The sequence below is a fragment of the Bos grunniens genome, chromosome 13 (genome assembly GCF_055505025.1).
Source record: "Bos grunniens cultivar Pamir isolate PY7600 chromosome 13, Bosgru_T2T1.0, whole genome shotgun sequence".
Classification (NCBI taxonomy): domain Eukaryota; kingdom Metazoa; phylum Chordata; class Mammalia; order Artiodactyla; family Bovidae; genus Bos; species Bos grunniens.
In genome coordinates, this window is record NC_141177.1 from 291,824 (window position 1) to 302,613 (window position 10,790).

Genomic DNA, 10,790 nt, shown 5'->3' on the forward strand with positions numbered 1-10,790 from the left:
CCGGAGTTCACTGAGACTCACGTCCATCGAGTCAGTGATGCCATTCAGCCATCTCATCCTCTGTCGTCCCCTTCTCCTCCTGCCCCCAATCCCTCCCAGCATCAGAGTCTTTTCCAATGAGTCAACTCTTCGCATGAGGTGACCAAAGTACTGGAGTTTCAGCTTTAGCATCATTCCTTCCAAAGAAATCCCAGGGCTGATCTCCTTCAGAATGGACTGGTTGGATCTCCTTGCAGTCCAAGGGACTCTCAGGAGTCTTCTCCAACACCACAGTTCAAAAGCATCAATTCTTCAGCACTCAGCTTTCTTCACAGTCCAACTCTCACATCCATACATGACCACAGGAAAAACCATAGCCTTGACTAGAGGAAACTTTGTTGGCAAAGTAATGTCTCTGCTTTTGAATATGCTATCTAGGTTGGTCATAACTTTCCTTCCAAGGAGCAAGCGTCTTTTAATTTCATGGCTGCAGTCACCATCTGCAGTGATTTTGGAGCCCAGAAAAATAAAGTCTGACACTGTTTCCACTGTTTCCCCATCTATTTCCCATGAAGTGGTGGGACCGGATGCCAATCCATCCTCAAAGTGTGAGGGCATGCCAACCTAAAGACTCGAAGAGAAGAGAATGGAGTGTGCAGGGAGGGAGAGAGAGAGAGTGAGAGAGAGAGAGAGAGAGAGAGAGAGAGCGAGCGCATGCACGCAGGAGAGAGAGAGATGAATGTGCTTCCTAATCAATTCTCAAGTACAGGATTGTGCCCCTCCAGGTGTGCAGCCTGGGTCAGGATGGCACCTTGGGTCCCCCTCTTCTCAGAGACATGCAGGGCTACCCGCTTCTCATTCACAAAGGACCAGGTGGGCTGAGACCAAACACGAAGACACCCAGGCGGCTCACTTCTGGGACACTCTACAAGAGGAGGGTGAGCAAGTGTGGTCTCAAAGCCTGAGTATGTCGAGGAGGAACTTGTTTTGGGAGCTGGAAGCCCTGGAGATGCCACAACGGGGTGGGACCTAATCGAGACAGGGAGCCAGGTGGAAGGAACCCCGGTCCAGGCACAGCGGTGGTGACGAGGCGCGGCGGTGCTGTGTCCATGAGGCCTCCCTCCTGCCTTTCCTCCCATCCCCAGACTCCAGTGCCTTTTAGGGTCCAGTTCAAAGTGCCCCCACCCCCGAAGTCCCTCTGCTTTCTGACTTTGCTCTACTGTCTTCTCCTAAAGAGTCCAGCTCAGAACTTTATTACAGCACGTGTTGTGCTCAGGCACTCAGTCGTATCCAACTATTGTGACCCCAGGGATTGTAGCCCACAAGGCTCCTCTGTCCATGAGATTCTCCAGGCAAGATTACTGGAGTGGGTTGCCATTCCCTTCTCCAAGGGGTCTTCCTGACCCAGAGATCGAACCCGTGTCTCTTGTAGTTCCTGCCTTAGTAGAAGACTCTTTACCCCCGGGCCACCTGGGAAGCCGCCTTGTCTAACTATACGCCCTTTCCAGGTGAGCGGTTTGGCAGCTGAAAACAAGCCACTTATTTCCACTTCCTTGTGATCTACTGGTAACCAGACGCTTTGCTTTAAAAGTAGAGTGGACTTGGAGTAAGCAGTGTCAGAACTGGTGTGGTCACAACTGTGTGTCTGAACTCTCCCAGGGGACACATGAATGGAAGACAGCTATGTTCTGTTGCTTCTCCATTCGTGTCTACCCAGTCCTAGTGAATTGCCTACGCGTGCAAATATCCAACAGAGGGTTGGATACATGAGTCTGTGTCTTGCCCCGTTTGTTCATTACCTGCGTCCTCCCACCAGAATGAAATATCCCTGACAATAAGGTCTTGGTTTTGTTTACCGTAGCATCCCCAGGGTGTTACACAGAGCCCTGAAACATTAGGGTCTTAATGAATATCAAATTAATAAAAGAATCAATTATTCTTTTAGTCCAGACACCAATCAGGCTGGAAAGCTTTAGTTTGTTTGCTCCATGAAGGGGCTCATTCTGCACAATCGTTTCAGGGACAGTCTCACCAGCAAGAATGAAAGCGAGGCAGAAACAATCCGCACACCCAGCAGCTGACCAAGGGACAAGAGGTGTGGCCGGTCTGTGCGGTGGAATTACTGTTCTGCTGTGAAAAGGAAGTACTGATTCAGCGCCAACATGGATGAACCTTGAAAACGTTATGCTAAATGAAGGGAGCCAGACACAAAAAACCACATGTTGTCTGCTCCCATTTATATAAAATGCCCAGAACTGGCAACTCTATACAGACAGAGGAGATGCGTGGCTTCCAGGGGCCGGAGGGAGGGAGTGAGGGAGTGACGTTTCTTTTTGAGGAGATAAAACTGTTCCTGAGTTGGATAGTGGTGACGGATGCACAGCCTTGTGATGACACTAAAAACCACTGAATTGTGTGCTTCAAAAGGGTGGATTTTATGATGTGTGAATTACATCTCAATAAAGCTATTTGAAAAAGAAAAACCAAGGGGAAGATCATGCTTGATCAGAGCCTGCAAAGTTCTTTTTCCCCGGGAGCCGTGTTCTGGGGTTCTTCACGGGGTCTCCTAAGAGCCTCCGTGCTACTGCTCTAGAGAAGCACGCCCTTGGGTGTGAACCCACCCTGCAGCTGCAGAAACGACAACAGCAGTCTTTGCCAGTTGCCGAGGGCAAGACTAAATGATGAGGGACTTCCCTGATGGTCCAGTGGTTAAGAATCCACCTGCCAGTGCAGGGGATGCACATTCAGTCCCTGGTTTGGGAAGATTCCACAGGCCAGGGGGCAACCAAGCCCGCGCACTGCAGCTACTGAAGCTCGTGAGCCTGGAGCCGGTTCTCTGCAGCAGGAGGAGCCACCACAGTGAGAAGCCTGGGCGCCGGAGCGTGGTCCCTGCTCACCATCACTAGAGAAATTCTGTGTAGCAACAGAGAACCAGTGCGACCAAAAGTAAATACGCAAAAATTTAAAAAAAAGAATAAGTGAGGAATAAGAGATTAGAGGACGAAAGCTCCGGATCACCTCTTGGATAATGATTCTAGAACTTCTGAAAAAAAATAGAACTTGATAACAAAAAATGCTGATATTTATTTTTGAAAACATATGTCAAGCAATTAGTCCCATACCTTTATATAACCCTGCATTCTGTCCAGTTTTTTCCAACTCAGAAATCCTCGACTACCAGGACAGTTTTGCCCTCTAGAGAATAGTCATCCATTTCTAGGGACAGTTTTGGTTATACTGTGGGGGAGGTGCTAGTAGCATCTAGTAGGTTAGGCCAAGAAAGCTGCTGACTTTATCCTGCAGAGTACAGGTCAGCTCCCTGCAGGCACAAGAATGAAATTCTTACACAGCCGTCAGTATACCAAGGTTGAGAAACCCCACTGTGAACCCATCACCAACTTCCTGTTCCAAAATACCATCGTCTCTTAATCGAACTTTGCAGTAGTTTCCCAACAGATTTCTCTGCTTTCATGGCAAGCATTGCTAGAGAACTCTCTCCAAACACGAATCTGATCATCTGTCTCTGGCCACCACTGGGCCAGTCGGATTGTTCCCAAATGCTGCTGTAACGACTTACACAAACTTGGTGGCTTTGAAGAATAGAAAGGTGTTATCTTCTATTTATCTGCCCATGTAATAGAGCATTTAAAAGATGACAACATGCAGTTTGAGGAAAGGCAAACTGTGAGTGGTCAGAAGACTCAATTCCTCCTTGTCAGCTGTGGACAAAGTAGGTACAAACCGTGTCCAAGCGGCTCTCCACGAACCACCGCGACAGTTACCAACGAAATCCCACCGCAACAGTTACCAATGAATCCGGAAACGTTAAGCCCAAAGTATTCAGTTTCTTTGTGTTTATTGCAGTAGTCTGGGTTTAAATATGCAAGTCCTGACATTGGCTGCATATTTCAATTTTACAGCCCAGCGAGTTTTCTCTGCAGATCGACATGTAGAAGGATCAGTAGCCACTGGTGGTCTGAGGACAAGCAGAGGTTTTTCTCTCTTATTATTTTCTCTCTTATTATTCCAAGAAGGAGAAAGGTTTTAGGCAAAGATAAATGGAAATTATCCAGTAGCTTCAAATATATTACTCCCCAGATCTCCTGTCTGAGTAAATCAGAGATACCCACAACTAAGGATAATGAGATAATTAAAGACTAGTAAATAAAAATCTGGGGTGCTTTCTATCGTTAGCCCAGGACATGAATCTGATTATGAAACACTGACTCTGTATTTTGAAATGTCATATCAATTACATGAGACACTTTTACAGATCTCTCGGAAAAATATTTACATAAAATGATATTTTTATACATGATGTAAAGTACTGAAGTATAGATTTAATCAAAACTGTAAATAAGACTAAAGGTATGCTGTAAGTGTAAAATATGCAAGCATAAAAAGTTTTAGCAAAATTTTAAATTGATTTCACTCTGCATTACATTGGTTTCCCTATTACCTGCATATCCATCTCTAGCTCCCCAACCCACTCCTTCCCCGCTTCAGTTTAATACTCTTTCACTGGAGAAAAGACATTTTTTGGGGAAAAATACAACAACAGATCCACAGCGTTTTTAAGTTTCTGTGTTTTGGGGGAGAGGAATGTGAACTTCGTGCATTTCTGCGTCGGTTCTGAGTTACATTTTGAGTCTCTCCCTGATCCCCGGAGGCCACATGGGTCACTGAAAGGAGTCAGGCTTGGGTGATGGGCGAGACCTGGGTTTGAATTCTGCCTCTGACCTGGAGCTGTCGGAGCTGTGTCTCTGGACGAATGACTTTCTCTGGGGCTGAGTCTTCTCACTTGTAAAGTGGGACTCCCGGCGCTCACCTCCCGAGGCGTGGTGAGGGTGCCGGGAGACGCTGGCAGTGTGCGCGGCGCGTCTGAGGCTCAGTTACTTCTCCCGCGTCCAGAGCACCTCATTTCTGGGGCGACTGAGACTGAGCCTTTCTCCACACCGCGGCTGCTAGAGAGGGGCGGTACGTGAGGGACGTCAAGTAACCCGGCTCATCCTTGGGTCCCGGAGACCCGAGGAGCTCTTTGCTTCATTTCCGGAATCTCTTCAAATCAGAATGTTTTACAGACCTTGACTCGTAGAGGGTCTCCTTTTGCAAGATGCTTTTGCCCCGACTCACCAAAGCAGGCTACACCAGTAGGCAGAGGTCAAATGAAATGTGAGAAGGGGAAGGGAGCCTGGAGAAGTTTGGTTTATGAAAACGCCGCAGTCGAGTAACCAACTTGTCCTGTTTTTCCTAGGACTGTCCTGGTTTAGCAGAGAATATTCCGTGCCCTGGAAATCCCTCAGTCCTGGCAAAAACAGCATGCTCCGTCACCCTACGCAATTTAAATTCTGCGATAGGCAGTCAGAAACAGGAAGGTTCGTGGTTCCATAAGGCTGGGGTGAGAAAAGGGAATGCCTCTAAATGACCACACAATTTCTTGTTCAGTTCAGTTCAGTTCAGACCCCATGAATCGCAGCACGCCAGGCCTCCCTGTCCATCACCAACTCCCGGACTTCACTCAGACACATCCATCGAGTCAGTGATGCCATCCAGCCATCTCATCCTCTGTCGTCCCCTTCTGCTTCTGCCCCCAGTCCCTCCCAGCATCAGAGTCTTTTCCAATGAGTCAACTCTTTGCATGAGGTGGCCAAAGTACTGGAGTTTCAGCTTTAGCATCATTCCTTCCAAAGAAATTCCAGGGCTGATCTTGTTAGGATGATGGAAATTTTCTGAACTTAGATGGTGGTGATGGCTGACAACTCCATAAACACACTAAAATCCTTCATCTCATAAAAACGAGTTTGTTTATCTGTGGCCGCTCTGGGTCCTGACGCCGCACACAGGCTTTCGCTGGCTGTGGCGAGTGGGGCTGCTCTCTGGTTGCCTTGTTGGCTTCTCACTGCCGTGGCTTCTCGTTGCAGAGCGCGGGCTCCAGGGGCTGGGTTCCATAGCTGTGGTGCGTAGGCCCAGCTGCCCTGAGGCAGGCGGAATCCTCCCCAACCATGAATCGAACCCACGCCCTCTGCATAGGCAAACAGACTCTCCACCACTGGGCCACCAGGGAAGTCCCAGCTCAACTTGTACTCTTAAAACAGATGGCTTTTATGATATGTGAATTATATCTCTGCAAGGCTGATTAATAACTGATTATTAAATTATATTTCCATAATCAAGCATTTAACTTTTTAAATAGAGAAATAATACTATCCTGCCCACAAAATGCATTAAGAATTTCAACTAAATTGTCTATCAAATTGAAAAAGATTTATTGAAGTTGACAAAACTCAGATTTGATAAGGATATGAGGAAAATGTCTCATGTTCAAATGGTCAAAAGTGCAAATGAATAAGATGCTTAAACAGGACAGTTCAGTTTTGTAGTATGAACCAAAATGCAACATAGATACACTCTTTGACTCAGCAACTTTATTTCCAGAGATGTATCCTAGGCAGATAATTGTCAAGTGCGCAGAGATATATGTGCAAAGATGTTCAGCACAGATGGTTTGTGATAGAAACAATGGCTTATAATTAGAAGCAATCTAAATTTTCATTAGTGATGGATGGTTTGGATGAGTTATAACAAATCCATATAATGAAACACTTTTACTATGACAGCGTTGAGATGGTAATATAAATCCATACGTACATCTGACCGACTGTTCCAATCTGCCTGGGACAGTCCTTGTTTTAGTACTGAAAGTCCCCACGTCCAGGAAAACCCCTCAGTCTCAGGCAAACAGATTGAATGTTGGTGTTGTTTAGTTGCTCAGTTGTGTCCGACTCTTTTGTGTCCCTCTGGACTGTAGCCCGCCAGGCTCCTCTGTCCATGGGATTTCCCAGGCAAGAATACTGAAGTGGGTTGCCATTTCCTTCTCCAGGGGATCTTCCCAACCCAGGGATCAAACCAGACTCTCCTGCTTGGTAGGCAAATTCTTTACCCCGAGTCAGAGAGGCTGACGTGGGTTCAAGTCCCTCTTCTGTTTCTTGCTTATTGAATGTCCTTGGAGAGGGCTCTGAACCCCTCTCCACACCTTTGCTTCATCTCATAAGTGGATAAAATAATATCAGCCTCTAGGGCTGCGGTGCTGATTCCATGATGTGACAATATATATAAAGCTCCAGGGGAAGTGCCTGCCACTGTCTTTAACTGCTAATTTATGTTCCTTATCATCCTTCTTACATTCCACTTTGTCTCAGTAACTGAAAACTTATTTGAAACCATCAAAATCTTTATCATCCATGTGTAAAACAGTAGGTGATATGACTTTATGAATAAAATCTGTTCTCAATCTGTAGACTTTACTTTTGCCATAGCTTGACTACCTGGGTGGAGACAGGGCATGATAAGATAGCTTAAAAATACCTCAAATCTGGGAAAGGCTGCTAGTTTTCACACAAAGAAAACTTGTGTTAATAAAATATTACTCCAGTTCATTAGAAACCTACACAAAAAAAAGCTTCTCTGATTATATAATCATCTCTACCTAGCTGCTTTTTCTGGCCAAAGGCAAACATGAGACTCAACTGCAGACCTGGGGCTAAAGCCTCAGAATTCGTGTTTGCTGCCTGCCACTCACAGGGTGAAGCAGTCAACGATTCAGACCTTTGTGATTCTCAAGCTTTTCACTGTCTTGGAGGCTGTCCTGCCCACAGTTTAGGGCTCTGTACCCAGTGTGTTTCATCCAGGGGTTCCTATTTCCAGGCAAGTTGGCAGTCATTTTTAAAGAGCTTTATTGTTTTGTTAAGTTTTCCAAATATAGGCATAAGTCATAGCTGGAGGACAAGAATTCATTCACCAGTGATCTCATTCACCCACCCTTCCTTCTATCCATCTTCCTTCCTTCTGTCTACCCTTCCATCCAACCAGCAATATTTATTATAACCCAATTATGTGACTGTTCCATTCATTTCCACCAGTTTTTAGTCAGTACCTTCTATACATTTAGAATGTTGCATTTGTTGAGTGTCAGGGATTAACAGAAGAGACGGTCATGGTTCTTAATTGTGCAGGGCTTGTGTTCAAGGATGGAGGCATTAACAAAACAGTCCTATATATGCATATTCATGTATTATATATAATGATAAATTTGATAAATGCAGTGAGAGAAAGGTCATAGAGACATGAGCACTTATAATCAGAGGAAACGTACTTTAATCCATGGGGAAACAGAAGTTTTCCCAAGGGAGTGAAGATCGTGCTGAGGTCTAAAGAGCAAACAAGAGTTAATTAGGAAAGGAAAACAGGAGCAAGTGTTAAGGGAAAAGGGGGCGGGCATGTCCGGTCCCATGCTGGAGGGACGGTGGTAGGAAGGAAGGATTGAAAATCCTGAGTGGAGCAGAGAGAAGGCAGGAGGAGAGCTTGGTAGAGACCATGCAGAGCTCTGTAGGCTGTTTAAGAAGTTTGGAAAAAATCCTCAGCGCATCCAAAATGCACTGAAGAGTTTTCAGCAGGGGCGTCTATCAGGTGAGGGAAGAACAGGCTAAAAGGGCTGGTGTGTGGATGGATAGTTCAGTCACAAGACTTTATCAGCAACCCAGATGGGAGATGCTGGAGCCTTGAACTGACATTGTGTTCAAACCATGTGAACTGATGGAGAAATATTTTATGCTAGGGTCCAGTGAGGTAACTAGAGATGTAATTTATAGACAAATGAACTGGCAAGTAAATCACATCGGATAGTATGGCAATGGGTGGTGTGGTGGCCATCTGAAATAGGGTTAGAGAGAGTCAAAATAGCTTTTTGAGACTGGGAATTAGGACGGGCCCTGAAAGGACAATGAGGGAGGGACTCAGAGGGCATCTCAGATTGGTGGAGCAAGTGAGCAAAGCCAGAGAGAAAAGAATTTGCATAGTTTGTATAGAGGAAGCTGAGGAGGCAAAAGAAAAAAATTGCTGAGACTGATGGTACAGAGCAGCTGTGATGGTCTTTCCAGACAAAGTGATTAGTCATGACTCTTAATTTCATGGCAGAAAACTGACTCAAACTGGTTCAAGGGAAAAAGTGAACGTATTTGCTGATACAGATGGAAAGGATGCATGTAAATGACGTCAGGTAAAGCTCGATCCAGGTGCTCAAATAATGGTGCCAAGACCTTTTCTCTCTCCATGTCTTGACTCTGCTTTTTTCTGAGCAATGATGTCAGCTGATCTAGGTTTACTTACCAATTAGACAATCCAGGTGGTACTTTTAGCACAAGTTGGAGATACAGTATTATTGGCATAGCTGATATCACGTGTCCATCCTTGAATCAATCATTGAGGCCAGGATGCAGGATATTCAATGCTCTGAGGCCTGAATCATACTTTTTTGTTTTTTTTTCAAACTGGGGAGAGGATCATGGTCCCCTTCCCCAAGTCAAATGGATGGAGAGAAGGGGGGAAGTTCCTCCACTGGTGAAGTTGACAGAAGTGCCTTTATTTTAAGAGATTCTCTCTTGATGTAAGAGAAATGGATTGTGATAACATCTTGGGACACATACTTCATTTTAAAATCATGAAGGTTCTTTGCTTTATGGAACAAATACATCTACATTTTATCCTCGAGATTGGTGGTGTTTCCTAGAAGCTAGAGAATCTTCAAATGTCTGACTCAGGTTCCTAAGACTGGGGTCAAATACCAGGTTCAGATCTATGCTCTCTTTTCAAAGTTGACATTACCTTGTTCATCTGATTTTTTTTTTTTTTTTATAAAAACAGAAAGAACATTGTCATAGAATTGGGAATTGAGTCATACCTGGAAGGTGAAATAGAATAGACTTGAGTCATTCTTTTCTGTTTGTTTAGTAGAGGGAGATTCATATGGGTCTTTGATCATATATTCGAGTAAGGTATGTCCTTGACAGTGATTCAAGAGAGGTGTCTCATTTAGAGCACCTATTATCCTATAAGTTATGTTTTTCATTTACTTCTCTGAATTCTTTCATCTTTAAGCATATGTATTTTTTAATTTAATTTTATGTTCTTTCATCTTATCTTGATTAAGCTTTGGAAGGCTTTTATCAAGATCTTATTCTGGCTGATAATTAATTTTAAGGTATTCTTTCTTGGTTTGTAATAGTTTTGTTATTGTATAATTAAAAACAAAATTAAAATATTTCTGCCCCCTCACTTTTGCAAAGCCTATAATCTAGCTCCTAGAGACACAACAGGAGTGTCACAATCAGATGCAGAACATGGAGCCTTCACTGCTGTTGCAAGTAAATTAAAACCCCAGTCATAGGAAACAAAGTAAATATTGAATCATTTCCCAGGAATGATCAAATTTGATGGTAAATGAATTCCCTCCATTCAACACCCTTATCTTTAGTCTTTTCAGGGTTCCAGGACAAATGTGCATAAGGACTGTATTGTCCTTACCTAGCACAGCATTCACTACCCTCGTGTGGCTTGCAGGTCCCCACGGAAGTCACACAGAGCCCAGTTTCAGCAAAGGAGGACCTGAAAGGGAACTATGCAAGCCCCAGGCCTCCTCCTGGTCCCCTACTCTCCACTTGCCAGAAGGGTGTGATAGGCAGAATTCTAAATATGCCTCCACGATTCCCATGTCCAGGTTATTCCATCAAACACTACTTCTCTAAAGAGATTTGGCAGATGTAATGAAGGCCCTGAGTCACGTGACGTGAAGGTATGGAGGGCCTTCTTTAATTAAAATATTCTCACTGGCTTGTGTCAGAATCAAGAGCCAGAGACATTTAGGAATCTTCAAGAATTCATGGCACCAGGGCAGTCCTGTTCTGAAGATAGGAAGGATCACAGGCAAGGACCAAAAGGTACCACGTGAAAAATGAGAACTGTTCTTGGCTGACAGT

General features: G+C 44.7%; 1 long non-coding RNA gene across 1 annotated transcript in view; it reads left to right on the plus strand.

The window, feature by feature from the left end:
* LOC147359938 (uncharacterized) overlaps positions 1–2,129 on the plus strand; it is a 64,197-nt gene extending 62,068 nt beyond the window's left edge. Inside the window, exon 3 of the long non-coding RNA XR_015138546.1 lies at positions 2,000–2,129. This is a non-coding gene — a long non-coding RNA (uncharacterized LOC147359938). The remainder of the gene's footprint in view (positions 1–1,999) is intronic.
* The last annotated feature ends 8,661 nt before the right edge of the window (positions 2,130–10,790 follow it).